This window comes from Papio anubis, chromosome 7, assembly GCF_008728515.1.
Source record: "Papio anubis isolate 15944 chromosome 7, Panubis1.0, whole genome shotgun sequence".
NCBI classification, from domain to species: Eukaryota; Metazoa; Chordata; class Mammalia; order Primates; family Cercopithecidae; genus Papio; species Papio anubis.
The window spans coordinates 91,861,230-91,877,040 of NC_044982.1; positions in this window are offsets into that span (position 1 = coordinate 91,861,230).

Consider the following 15,811-nt stretch of genomic DNA (forward strand, 5'->3'; position numbering starts at 1 on the left):
CAGGGTATCTGGGTATTGGGTTCTCTCAATAGAAAACAAACATTTGGCCACCTTCTTTTCATTTAGGCAAAAGGAAAGCCAGAGATGACAAAAGAAGGTCCTACCCATTATGCCTAGCTGGCAAGGACAGAGAAACATGTGACCTTCCACCAGGGAGTAAATTATAGCTAAGCAATTCCATTTGAGGAGGTGGTATATTTAGACAAATAGCCTGACATTCCATGATGAAAATGAACCTGGGAACCTTGGTTGGGTTTTCTGATGGGCATCTGAAGCTTCACTGAAGGGCAGTATCTGAGAGCTGGAGGGGCAAGTATGTAATATATAATTTGCTTTTGTGCTTCTGTAGTGTTTGGTTTGAGGTCATTAGCATGTCTTTTATCTAATCACCTAGCAAAAAAGTTATTTTTTGCTCGTGTTTGGATACACCTAGGATACAATGTGGAGGCCTAGTTAAGTAATCTTAGAGAATATTGAATCTCTCAGTAAGTCAGGGTAGGTATTTTTCATTGATATGTGTGCAGTATGTAAACCTCACAAAACCCTTTCTATACAGTGACTGCCCAGAAAGGCAAAGATAAATTTCCCTCCCCATCTTAGCAACAACTGTCACAACAACAACAAAAGTATTTTGAACATAAAAGTAAAGATTAATTGATAATGGTTATTTCTTAGTTGAATGAATAAATCTCCCCTTAAATTCTGAGGAAATATGAAACTTTTTAATTATAATTATTAAAAAAAAAACAAAAGAAAATATATCAAGATACATGACCAAATTATTTATTTAAACAAGGAGAAAAAAAGAAAAGGAAAGAATGAAGGGAGGGAGCAAAGATAGAAGCAGGAAGAAAAAAGTGGGAGAAAGTGAGAGAGGAATGAAAGGATGGAGGTAGTAAGAGGAAGGAAAAGAGAAAGTCCTCCAACTATTCAAAGAGAATACTAATACGAAGTAAGTATTCTGCCCTAAACAAGCTTTGCTCTTCTGGAAAAAGTTTCATTATCTGACTATTAATATTGTGGTCAAAATTCTCTACATATGGTCAAAATTCTTAAGCTACAAATATACCCTTTCATGTTTAGCTATTTATTTTAATTGAGAAAATTTTGCTTAGCTGAGCAGTACTATGAAATTGATTAATAAATTACCATCAACTATCATTGTTCTAAAACTCCCTACTAGTAATATTTGACTCCGAGTTGACGGTAATTAAATAACAATTTCATTACCAACAGCAATTTAATATATCCAACCGAGTGGATCACTAATATGACATACTAAAAATCCTATTCTTATAGTATTACATTGATTGATGGGTAGATGAAAAAGACAATTTTCTTTTAAAGAATCTGTAGATTAAGATGGTCTTTCCTATTGTAAAAATATTAAAACATAACCTTTATTTTACAAATAGAAAACTGCTGTCAGTTGACTCAAATTTGACTCATTTGAAGCTAATAGTAACCGTCACTCCCAACCCTAAATGGTGTTCATTTGGAAAACTGGCAATATTTGGAAGAGATGCAGCAAAATAAATAGAAACTTCATCAAAAGGTAGACTTGCATATTTTCACATTTTAATGCATCCTACAATTGAGGGCATGTCTTAACTTAATTGAGAGCATGGTTCTTTTTAATTTTGTATAGAAAGTAACTATACATCTTACAACTATAGATGTCTTCTTAGATTTCATAACATACATTGGATTTGATTTTATTTCTAATTTCAAAAAGTCACTTTAAATGTTTGCCCTGGATTGGCTATCATAATATTTAGATAAATTCTAATAACTTGCAATTTTAATAATTTATGAGAATAAAAAACAGTCTTTTAACACATTTTCTAACTTCAACATTGTAACATACTCAGAATTGAAAAACTAATAAAGCAAAAGGGCAATTTCTCAACTAGATGAAGTAGCCATGTTACTTGGAAATATGTAGCTGATGATGTAACGAATGAACATAATTCTTAGAAAGTGGCTAACGAAGCCATCCCATAGGTACCTAGATTTTTTCTATGTAAGTATATCCATATTGGGATCTCCAGTGAGATATATACATTCTTTCCCTTTTATTATATATAATAGTTATATATGCAGTTTATTCCCTTTAAACTATAAATGATTTAAAATATATTACAAAAACAAAATAAAACTATATATAATGTAATGTCATATAATATATACTACATTTAGTTTAAAGGAAATATAACAGTGTCTCTGATTTGCATGACTGTTAACAATTTAAAATCATTTACATAGAGATCCAAGACTTTTAGTTTTTATGTCTTGACCCAGGAACTACCAAGGGTCTGACAGACAGAAGTTTCTAAAACAAAAAATCTAAGTTTTTTCAGAAATATGATAATAAGTTTTATTTTTTCATGTGATACGATATTTTAAATTGTTATACAATTTATATACTATAAAGATCATTGATTTTAAGTGTAAAATTCATTAAATTTTAGTACATTTATATCGTTGGGCAACCACTACTACAAATGAGTTTTAGAACCTTCATATCACTGAAAAGTTCCTTGGGTCCTGTTTGCAGTCAAACCCTGCTCCACTTCCAACCACAAGTGACCACTGATTTGCCTTCTGTCTCTACACATTTTCCTTTTCTGGACATTTCATATAACTGGAATGATACAACTTGCCTTTCACATCTGGTTTCTTTTATCTAGCATCATGTATTTGAGCTTTGTTATTTTTAGGGGGCATATATCAGTATTCCATTCCATTTTATTACTGAACTCCATGTAGCATACTTTATTTACTTATTATTCACAAGTTGATGGACATTTAGATTATTTTCTGGTTAGGGCTAGTATAAATAATCCTGCTATGAACATTCATATACTAATCTTTGGGTGGATATATAGTTTTATATTTTTCTTAAGAAGAAATCTGAGTGGAATTTGTTGGTTTGTTAAGTTTACTTTTAATTTTGTAATAAACTGTCAAACTATTTTCAACATATTGGCACCATTTTACATTCCCAGCAGTGATATTTGAGAGTTCCAGTTTCTCCATATTCTTACCAACACCTAGTGTTGTCAGTATACTTAATTATAGCCATTCTAATAGAGGTCTAGTAGTATGACATTGTAGTTTTAACTTTTATTTATCCAATGACATGACATTGAGTAGCTTTTCAGAGAAATGATTTGAAAATACTTTTCTTTTCTACTTTTTAGCTTGTTTTTGTCTGTTTGTTTACTTTCATCTTCCTAATGGTGTTTTTGAAGACCAAAAGTTTTTTTATTCCATGATGTTTATCATATTTTTCTTATACAGGTTATGCTTTTGCTGTCATATCTAGAAAATCTTTGCCTAATCTAAGGTTGAAATCCTTCATTCTAAAAGTATTATAGCTTGAAACTTTATGTTTGAATCTGTAATCTATTTTGAGTTAAGTTTTGCATGTTATATGAAGTGTCAACCAAAATTTAGTTTTTGTTTGGGATTTGTTCATTGTTGTTGTTTTGGTATATGTATAGTCAGCTCTCCCAGAACCAGTAGTTGAAAAGACTATCCTTTTTCCCAAAGAATAGCCTTAGCAATGATGTCAAAAATAAGATGAATATTTCAGAATTTATGTTTGAGATCTCATTTTGCTCAATTGATCTGTATGTCTAACTCTTACCAGTATCATGCCATCTTGATTACCATGGCTTAAGTTTGAAATAGGTTAGTGGAAACGTACAGTTTTATTCTTCTCTTGGAAAATGACTTTGCTTATTCTAGGTTCTTTGAGTTTCCATGAAGTTTTAGATTCATTATGTTGATTTCTCCAAAAAAAAAAAAAAAAAAAAAAGCCTGCTAGATTTTGCTAGGATTGTGTTGAATCTGTAGAAAATTTTGGGGAGAATCACCATATTTAAAATATTTTTGAAAAAGATTTGAGATATAATTCACATACCAGATGACATGCCAATGTAAAGTGTACAATTAAATTATTTTTAATACATCCCTTAAACAACACTAGGTTGAACTATGCAGGTCTACTTATAAGTGGATTTTTTTCAATAAATACAGTCAGCCCTTCATACCCATGGGTTTCATATCTGCAACCAAGTGTGCAGATGGAAAATGTAGTATTTTAGAAATAAAAAACCTCTGGTTATGGAAGGCCAAATTTTTGTATACTTGGATTCCACAGGGCCACCTGCAGGACTTGAGTATGAACAGATGTTTCTATTTGAGGTGGTTGCTGGAATCAATCCCTCATGAATACCAAGGAACCACTACGCATTCACAGAGGCATGCAATCCTCACCACAATCTAATCGTAGAACTATTTCATCACTCCAAAGGCGACCCTTTGACTAACAGCAATGTATTAGTTTGTTTTCACACTGCTGATAAAGACCTAGCTGAGACTGGGCAATTTACAAAAGAAAGAGGTTCAATAGGACTCACAGTTTCATATGGCTGGGGAAGCCTCACAATCATGGCGGAAGGCAAGGAGGAACAAGTCACATCTTACATGGATGGCAAGAGGCAAAGAGAGAAGAGAGCTTGTGCAGGGACACTCCCATTTTATAAAGCCATCAGACATCATGAGACTCTTTCACTATCATGAGAACAACACAGGAAAGACCTGCCCTCATAATTCAATCACCTCCCACCAGGTTCCTGACATAACACATGGGAATTGTGGGAGTTACAATTCAAGATGAGATTTGGATGGGGACACAGTCAAACCATATCAAGCAGTCACTGCCATTTTTCTCACCTTCCCCAACCTCAGCTGTACATATGACTAATTGTCTTTCCAGCACTATGAATTTGCCTATTCAGGCCATTTCATATATATGGAATCACAAGATACAATCTCTCTCTTAGAATAATGTTTTCAAGGTTCATCAATATTATAAAATTTATCAGTACTTCATTTTATTGCCAAATAACATTTCATTGTACAAATCACCACATTTTATCCATATTTCCCCAGTTTATAGAAACTTGGGTTGCTTAAAGTTTTGCGCCATTGTGAATAATATTTCTGTAAACATTCATGTATAATGTTTGTGTGTGGAAATATCATTTCTTGAGCATATACTTAGAAGTGAAATTTCTGAGGCATAATGTAATATTATATTTAATTTTTTGAGGAACTGAAACACTGCTTTAAAAGGGACTATATCAATTTCTGTCCCCACCGTCAATGTCTGATGTGTCCACTATCTCCAGAACTTTGCCAACACTTGTTATAGTCTGTCTTTTTGTTTACAGTCATCCTACTGCATATGAAGTAGCATCACAGTGTGGTTTTTATTTGCATTTCCCAAATGACTAATGATTTTAAGCATATTTTTGTGTACTTATTAGCTTTTTGTGTAAATTTGTTGTAGAAATATTTATTCAAATCCTTTGTCTATTTTTAATGGATTTATCTTTTTATTATTAGTTATATGAGTTCTTCATATACTCAAGAAACAAGTCCTTCATCACATACATGATTTGCAAATATCTTATGCACTCTGTTGGTTGTCTTTTTACTTTTTTGACTGTATTGCTTTCAGCAGAAAAGTTTTTAATTTTGATGATATACATTGGTAAGCTAAATAATGGCTTTTCAAAGATGAGCAAGTTCTCATCCATGAAATTCTTGACTATGTTAACTTACAAAGGACTTTGCAGATTTGATTAAGCTAGGAATCTTTAAATAGGAAACCTTTCCAGCATCATCTTAGGGGGTCCAATGTAATCATAAGTTCCTTTAAGAGGGAGGCAGGAGAATCAGAGATAGAAGAGAAGACGTGACCAACAGAAGCAGACACATGAAAGGAGAAAATATGCTGTGTGCTTAGTTTTGCAGATCGAGGAAAGGACCAAGCACTAAGAAATGTAAGGTCTTGAGAAGCTGGGAAAGTGAGGAATGATTTTTCCTCTGCAGCATAGAGAAGCAATACAGCCCTGACAACACTGATTTTAAAACAGTGAGACTTCTGACCTACAATATGGTAAAATAATAAATTTGCATTGTCTTATGCCACGAAGTTTGTGAAAACTTGTTATTGGAGCAATAGGAAACATATTTTGGTGCCACAGGTGGGGTGCTGCTGTGGCAATCTAAAAATGTAAAAAGTGGCTTTGGAATTGGCAATGGGAATATGCCAGAAAAAATATTTAGGATCATAATATCGTACCTGGCTTTTAACAGACTCTTAGAAAGATGATAATTCTGCTAGGAAGGAATCAAATGAAACAGGGATATAGTAGAGAAAGCTTAGTATCATCTTGTAAATGCCTAAATTGTTATAAACAGACTATTGGTAGAAATGCAGACATTAAATACGCTGCTGGTGAGGAATCAGAAGAAACTCAAGAACATATCATTTGAAACTGAAGGAAAAGAGGTCCTTGTCATATGGTAGCAGACAACTTAGGTGAATTTAGTCCTAGTTTATGTGAAAAGCGGAATTTATAAGTGATGAACTTGGATACTTAGTTGAGAAGATTTCCAAAGTGTTGAAAGAAACTAACATAGTTCAATTGCTTTTTCTTTTTTCCCTTGTACTTTGAGTTTTGCAGCAAAGAAACCATTGTCTAACCTAAGTTCACAGAGATTTACTCCCATATTTTCTTTTAAGAGTTTTACAGTTTTGACAATTATATTTATGTTATATTTATGTCTATGAACAATTTTGAATTAGTTTTTGTGTATAGTGTGAAGAAAGTATCCAGCTTCTTTCCTTTGCAAGGGGATATACAGTAATCATAACCTCAATTTTTGAAATAACACTTCTTTCTTTATTTTGTTGTCTCCGCACTTTTGTCAAAAAGCAATTAGCTACAAAAGTAGGAGCGTATTTCTGGTGTGTTAACTTTGTTTTATTTACAATATATCTGCCCTTATTTGCTAGAATCATTCTTCATTGATTGCTCTAGATTTGTGATGTTTTAAAATTAGAAATTGTGATTCCTCCAACTTGTTTTTATTTCTTCAAGATTGTTTTGGCTACACTGTGTCCCCTGAACTTGCACTGAATTTTAATATCCACCTGTTAGTTTCTGGAGGAAAATGTATCTAAGATTTTGATAAGTATTGCATTAAATTTGTAGATCAACCTGAGTATTGCCATCTCATCAAAGTATCTAATCCATGAACATGTAAGCCTTCTATTTATTTAATTATTCTTAATTACTTTTAACAAAATTTTACTGTTTAAATTGCAGATAAGTTTTGCACATCTTCTGGTGCCTATTTTAGTCTTCTTGATGCTATTTTAAATGAAATTGGTTCACTACAATTTTGAATTTTCATTGCTAGTGTATAGAAATAAAATTGAATTTTGAATATTGATCTTGCACCCTACAACCTTACTGAACTAATTTATTAATTCTACTCTATTTTTTTGTTAATTCTTAGTATTCTCTACATACATGATTATGTTATTTGCAAGTGAAGATAATTTACTTCTTACTTTCATATTTGGATACCTTAAATTTATTTTTTCTTGCCTCATTGCCTTAGCTAGATCCTCCTGTAGAAGTCTGAAAATAAGTGGCTTGAGTGGGCATATTTGTCTTCTTCATGATATTAAGTGTAAAGCTCTTAATCTGTCAAAAAATGTGGTATTGACTGTGGGTTTTTCACAGATGCCTGCCTCAAATTGAGGAATATTTCTTCAATTTATTTCTTTGGTGTTTTGTCATTAAGGTTTGGCTTTTGTTAAATGTTTTTTTCTGTATCTATTTAAATGATCATGTTGCTTTTGTCTTTTATTAATATAGTGATTATATAATGATTATATGTTATATAATGATTTTAGATATTAAACCTTCCTTGCATTACTGTGATAAATCCTTCTTTCTCATGGCTAACATCTCTTTTTAGATGCTGCTATATTTTGTTCACTAGTATTTTGCTGAGGATGTTGGTGTTTATATTCATAAGAAATATTGGTCTATAATTTTCTGTTTGTGTGTGATAGTCATCTGGTTTAGGTGCCAAAGTAAAACTGTTCTCAGAGAATGAGATGGGAAATACTTCCTCCTCTCTTATTTTTTAGAAGAGTTTGTGACGAATTGGTATTAATTCTTCAATGTTTTGTAGATTTCATCAGTAAAGCCATATGTGTATGACCTTTTTTGTGAGAAACTTAAATGATTCACTCTATCTTTTAATTTGCAGTTAAATATCTCTTTAGGTTGTGTATTGCTTTTTGAGTAATTAAAGATACTTTGTGCCTTAGTAGAAATTTTTCTATTAATCTAGTTTATCTTATTTGTTGACATTCCATTTTCATTATATATCTAGTCATTTCTTTAAGGTTAGAGAATATGTCACCTCTTTCATTACTGATTTTTCTATTTTGAATCTTCTTTCTGTATTTTTGTAAGTCTAGCTAAGGTTAATGTTGTTAATTTTTTTAAAAAAATGACATTTTGATTTTATTTATTTCCCTCTTAAATTACATTTTATTTTAATTTTTATTATTCCCTTCCTCTGTCTGCTTTGGGCATATTTTTCTAGTGTTAAGATGTTAAGTTTACTGATTAGTGTTTTCATTTTCTATTGCTGTTGTAACAAATTAATACTAATTTGTGGACTTATTACAAATTTTTTATCTTACAGTTCTGTTGTTTCAAGTCCAGCATATATCTATCTAAGCTCAAATCAAGATGTCGGGGGGCTGGGTTCTTTTCTGGAGACTCTGGAGGAGAATCTATTTCCTTGTCTTTTCCAGTTTCTAGAGGCTTCCTGCATTCCCTGGTGCATAAGCCCTTCCCTTGACCTTTAAAACCAAGAATGTAGCATTTTCAATTCTCATTCTGACTCTCCAGTTCTCTTTTCTGATTCTCTCTTCCACGTTTAGAGATCCATGTGATTACATTGCATCTATCTGAATAATCCACAATAATCCTCCTAGTTTAAGGTCAGCTCATTAGTAAATCTAATTACATACTTAATTCCCTTTTGTCATGTAAGAGGTAATACACAGGTTCCAGAGATTAGAGATCTTTGGGGAGAAGCCATATTTGCCCACTATTCTTTGAAACATTTCTTCTCATAAAATAAAGGTGTTTACAGCTATATATTTTTCTCTAAGCACTGCTTCAGCTACAGCATGTAAGTTTTGGTATGCTGTGTTCTTCTTTTCCTTCATCTTCAAATAGTTTCTGATTTCTTTGACCCACTGGTATTTTAAGGGCTTGAATTTCCACATATATGTAAATTTATCAAACTTCCTTTGTAATTGATTTCTAATATTATTCCATTGGGGTTAAAAAACATGTTCAATATGAATTTAATCCTTTCTTTTTTTAGGCTAATATTATGACCCAGGTTCTATAGTGAATGTCTCATGTACACTAGCTCTGTACTCTCCTATTGTGGGATGCAATGTCTTAGAGGTGTATGTTATTTCTGTGCATTTCTAGTGTTGTTCAACTTCTTTATTGCCACATTACTCTCCTTTATGGTTCTTCCTTCCATTACTAATAGTGGAGTATTGAAGTCTACAACCATTATTTTTGAGTTCCCTATCTTCTCTTCAATTTTGAGAGTTTTACATTATGTATTTGGGAACTCAGTTGTTAATTTATAATTTTTATATATTTCTGATACCTAAAACTTTTCTTCTTTATCTCTAATGATATTTTCTGTCTTCTTCTTCATGTCAAGTTCATTTTTGTCCAATATCATCATAGTCATTCCAGCTTGTTTATGGTTACTGTTTTCATGATAAATTTCTGCATCCTTTACATTCAACATATTTGTATCTTTCAATTGAATTTGGAACTCCTGAAGAAAGTACACCCTTGGGTATTTTTATTTGTTTTAAATAAGTTTTAGCAATCTCTACCTTTTGATTTGTTTGTATAAATCATTCATTTTAATGCCATTCTTAATATACTGTGATTTCTCTGTTATTTTGCTTTTCTAGTTCTATATGCCTCATTTTTTGTTCTTGTTCATTTATCTCTTCTTTTTGCCTTGTTTTTTCTTAAATGAGTACTTTCTAATGTGTCATTTTAATTCATATAAAGCTTTTTTTTCAAAATTTTAAAGATTTTCTTAGTGATTGCTCTAGAACTGATAATATACATACCAGGATGTATTCCAAATACTAATTTTCAGTGAGATAGAGAAACTTTATTCCTATATATCTGTATTCTCACTTAATCCTTTTGTCATTATTTTTGTACATTTTGTTTCTATATATGTAATTAATCCAACAAATACATTGTTCTAGTTACTACTTTTGATAGGGTATATCTTTTAAAGATGTTGAGAGAAGACAGGAGAACGTATATTTAGATTTGTCATATGATGATCTCATTTTTTTCTTTCAGGTTCTCATCCTTTCTTCCTGTGAATTTGACTTATTATGTGATGTCATTGTGTTTCTCCAATACAGGTTTATTCCTACTCAACTTCTTTGTGCCATTATTGTAAAATATGTTTCTGTATGTTATCAGACCAAAAGTACTATACATGTAGTATATGTATTGGTCAGAGTTCTCTAGAGAGACAGAACTAATAGGATATACATATATATGAAAGGAGTTTTTCAAGGATTTCACACAATCACAAGATAAAATCACAAGGTAAAATCCTATGATCGGTTGTCTGCAAGTTGAGGAGCAAGGAAGCCAGTGTTGGCTCAGTTCGAGTCCCAAAACCTCAAAAATATGGAAGCTGACAGTGCAGTCTGTGGCTGAGAGTACCTGGTAAACCACTGGTATAAGTCCAAGAGTTCAAACGTTGAAGAACTTGGAGTCTGATGTTCCGGGGCAGGAAGCATCCAGTACGGATGCCAGAAGACTCAGAAATCTGCTCTTACCAGCGTTTTCTGCTTGCTTTATTCTAGCCCCACTGGCAGCTGATTAGATGGTGCTCACCCAGATTGAGGGTGGATCGACTTCTCCCAGTCCACTGAATCAAATGTTAATCTCCTTTGACAACACCCTCACAGACACACCCAGGAACAATACTTGGCATTCTTCAATCCAATCAAGTTGGCACTCAATATTAAAAGTCACAGTATTCTCTGTGTGTGTGCGCGTTTGTGTGTGTGTCTGTGTGGTGTGCGTGTGTGTGTGTGTATAGTTTGATTGCTTTTAAATCAGCTAATCAGTTATGAGGATAAAATAGAATAAATATATAGTTAACATGTCTTTATAAAATACCCACATATCTTTGCTGGTGTTCTTTTGTCTAAAATATGTATTCAGATTGCTGTCTAGTGTCACTTGCTTTCAGTGTGATTGACTTAGTATATCTTGTTAGTTGGGTCTGGGTCTGCTTTCAGTTCTCTCAGTTCTTGCTTATTGGCAGATATTGTTCTGCAATAGTATTTTTGAAAGATGACTTGCTAGATAGAAGATTTTTCTATTAAGTTTCGGTTTCCTTTCTGCTCTTTGAACATGTCATCCCACTACCTTCTAACCTTTGTTATTCTTGATGAGAAGTCATTCTTTAACCTTTCTGGGACTTCTTTGTATGTGATGAGTCATGTCTCTTGCTGCTTTCTACATTTTCTCTTGTCTTTTCATTTTACTTCCTGACTACATTGTGTCTGGGATCTCTTATATTTATCCTGCTTGGAGTTTGTTGAGCTTGGATATGTAGATTTATATTTTAGATACGTACTCAAGAAAAGAAAATGGTACCATGTGTCCATTAAAAGATTTGTTCAAGAATATTGGTGGCAGCTTTATTTATAATAGCTCAAAAATAGAAATTGTTTAAATGTTTATCAGCAGAATTGATTAAATCATTATATTCTTATGATAAAATACTATTAAGCTATAAACTAAATAACTAGTGGATGAATCTTGAAAGCATGATGCTGATCAAAAAATGCAGACACAAAAGAATACAAACTGTATGGTTTTATTACATGTAGGCATAGCTACTTATCTCTATGACACCAGCACTTACACCTGACAAATATAATAGCTTATGTCAATAAGTTATATAGAACTTCTACAACTTGATAACTAAAACACAGCTAACATGATTTTTAGAAATAATGCTTTGTATACTCCATAAAGGAAATAGTGTCATAGTGAAAGAAATAAGAGACAAATGGCTGTGTTTTGGGGAAAGCATGAGGAAGCTATCTGGAGTGATGTAAGTGTATGCTACAGGGCTATGGGTTGTATGAGAGTGAACATTTGTCAAAAATGATCCTCTACACACTTCAGAGTCGTTCATTCCACTCTATTTAAATGATGCCTCAATTTAAAATTAAACACATCAGTACCATTATTATGCCCTGTTGCAAAAATAAAATCTAGCCACAGTTTAGGCTTAGAAAAACCATGATAGTAAAATGTTATTTTTTTATATGCCTATTCAATTCATATAAAATCCATCATAATGATGGACTGATCCTGATGAACTGTTGAAGCTTCCTACTTTTGCTTTATAAAGCCACAAGTACCTCTTCATGACAAAAAACCTTATAATGTATAACATTATCTTATAAATTCAAAATCTTTTTACTGTTTTCCATCTCCATTAATGTCAAACTGGACTGAAACTCTTCAGGAAATATATACTATGAGGGTAGGAACACTGAAGGAATTAATTATGATTGATTTCATTAATTATCTGTGTCTAATACCTTTACAGTAATGGGATGCTTAAAACACTGAGTCAGGAGTAAATGGCACACCTAGTGATTACATGAATTCATTCCACAATGCATTGTTCCTACTTCAAGTACAAAATGAGTTTTTAATGCCATTCATGTTTTAATTAAACATTTGTTTTGAGATTATGATAGATTCACATATAGTTGTAAAAGACATAACAGAGACATCCTGTGTGCCCTTTAACCAGTTACCCCCAGTGGTAACATCTTGCAAAACTATATGATATGGTTTGGCTGTGTCCCCACTGTAGTTCCCATAATACCCAAATGTCATGGGAGGGACCTGGTGGGAGGGAATGGAATCCTAGGGGCAGTTGCCCCCATGTTGCAGTGCTTGTGATAGTGAATGAGTTCTCATAAGATCTGATGGTTTTATAAGGGGCTTTTCCCTCCATTTGCTTTGCACTTCTCCTTGCTGCCACCGTGTGAAGAAGAACATGTTTGCTTCCCTTTCCTTCATAATTGTAAGTTTCCTGAGACCTCCCAAGCCCTGCAGAACTTAGAATCAATTAAACCTCTTTCCTTTATAAATTACTTAGTCTCAGGTTTGTCTTTATTAGCAGTGTGAGAATGGACTAATACACTGTATTATAATATCACAACCAGACACTGATACAGTAAAGGTACAGAATATTTCATCACCACAAAGGACCCTAAGGTTCCCTTTTATAGCCATACCCCTTTTCGTCCTGCTCTCACCCTCTCCTTAACCTCAAATAAAAACTACTCTGCTATATTTTTGTATAATTTTGTCATTTCAAGAATGTTATATAAATGGAATGATATAGTGTGTAATGTTTGGTACTGGCTTTTTTTCACTTAGCCTGAGGATCCATTCAGATTATTATTATTATCCATACTCCATTTCTTTTTATTTCTGACTGATATTCCCTGGTATGAATGTACCACATTTTTTATCATTCACCCTTTAAATAAATCTGGACTATTTCCAGGTTGGGGCTATTATAAATAAAGCTGCAATATACATACAGTTACAGTTAGAGTAAACATGTTCCATTTCTCTGGTATGAATACCCAAAAGTGAAATTACTGTGGTTGTATGGCAGTTGCATCTTGATAAGCAACTGCCAAACAATTTTACAGAGTTGCTCTACAATTTTACTTTTCCACCACCAGTGTATGAATGATCCAGTTTCAACACATCCTTGCCAACTTTTGATGATGTCGCCATTTTTTATTTCAGTCATTCTCATAAAGTTGTAGTGATATTTCACTGAGATTTTAATTTACATTTCCCTAACGGCAAGTGGTGTTAAACATCTTTTGTGTGCTTATCTGCTAGCTGAATATACTCTTCAGTGAAATATCTCTTTGTTTCTAATGCCCGTTTTCTAGTAAAACTGGGTAACTTTGTTTTGTTTGGTTTTGTTTTCCACTGTTTAATTTATACAGTTCTTTGTATTTTCTAAATACTAGTTTTTTGTCAGACATATGGTTGCAGACTTTGTTTTCCAGTCTTTAAATTTTTTTTCATATTTGCAACAGGGTTTTTCATAGAGCAAACTGTTTTTAATTTTGACGTTGTGCAATTTACTAATTTTTCCTGTTATGGATTGTACTTTTGGTATGATGTGTACAACCTCTTAGCCCTAGAACTCAAAAATTTCTCCTATTTTTTTCTAATACTTTTGTAGTTTTTCATTTTACATTAAAGTCTATGATTCATTTTGAGTTTAATTTTTGTATAAGATTTAAGTCTTGGATTGAGGCTCACTTTTTGGCTTATATATGTCCAATTCAGCTGGCACTATTTGTTGGAATGGCTGCCTTTTGTTTTCATAGAATTTCTTATTTGTACATTTGTCAAAATCAGTCAGGCTTATTTTTGTGGGTCTATTTCTGGGTTGTTTATTGTGTTCTATTTATCCATGTCTATCCTATCATCACAGTCTTGATTACCCTAGCTGTATAATGTTTTGATATCATGTACACTGATTCCTCCCAATTTTTCTCCTTTTTCAGAACTGTTTTAACTATTCTAGTTCTGTTGACTTACCTTAAAATTGCTTACTGGTCTTTATCTATAGCCATAAAAAATATTTCTGAGATTTTAGTAGAAATTTCATAAAACTTGTATATCAATTTGTGAGTAATTGACATCCATACTATGATGAGTTTTCAAATGAGGGAACATGGTATTCCTCTCCATTCATTTTCATCATTGATTTTTCTCATTGGTGTTGTGTATTTTTCAGCAGTTAAGTTCTGTACACAGAACATACAAAATAAATATTAATTGACTGTTATCAGTGAGGTCTCTGGTCAACAATAGTCTATTAGTAGTTAAGTTTTGGGGAGTCTAAAATTATACATGAATTTTTGACCGTGTTGGGGGTCAGCACCTCTGACTCCTGCATTGTTTAAGGGCCAACTGTAAGTACTGTTCACAATTTTAAAATTCACAGTTGTAAACATATCAATTACTCTGGCATAAATATATTAAACTGTGTACAAAACTTAACTGCTGAAAACTACACAACAAAGTGAAACGTATACAGCTTGTTATATGCTGTATTATTACAATAAAATAAGCTAGAGAAAATTAAATGTTATTGAGAAAACCATTAGCAAGAGAAATTGTATTTAATGTTCATTAAGTGAAAGTGAATCGTTCTAAAGATCTTCATCCTTGTCACCATCATGTTGAGTAGGCTGAGGAGGAGGAAGAAGAAGGAGAAGAGTTGGTTTTGCTATCTAAGGGGTAGCAGAGGTAGAAGAAAATCCGTATATAAGTTGACACATGTAGCTCAAGCCAGTGTTGTTCAAGGGTCCACTGTATTTTTTCATTTTGATGTTCATGTATTAATTGCTAACATGTAGAAATAAAATTGCTTTTTATGTTTTTTTCTTTTATTTTTCAACCTTACTGAACTTATTGCTTTTAGGACTTTTATGTGGGAGATCACTTGAGATTTTCTATGTAGACAGTTGTAATCCCAGCACTTTGAGAGGCCGAGGCGGGCGGATCACGAGGTCAGGAGATCCAGACCATACTGGCTAACAAGGTGAAACCTCGTCTCTACTAAAAATACAAAAAAATAGCCGGGTGTGGTGGTGGGTGCCTGTAGTCCCAGCTACTCGGGAGGCTGAGGCAGGAGAATGGCGTGAATTCAGGAGGCGTAGCTTGCAGTGAGCTGAGATCGCGCCACTGCGCTCCAACCTGGGCGA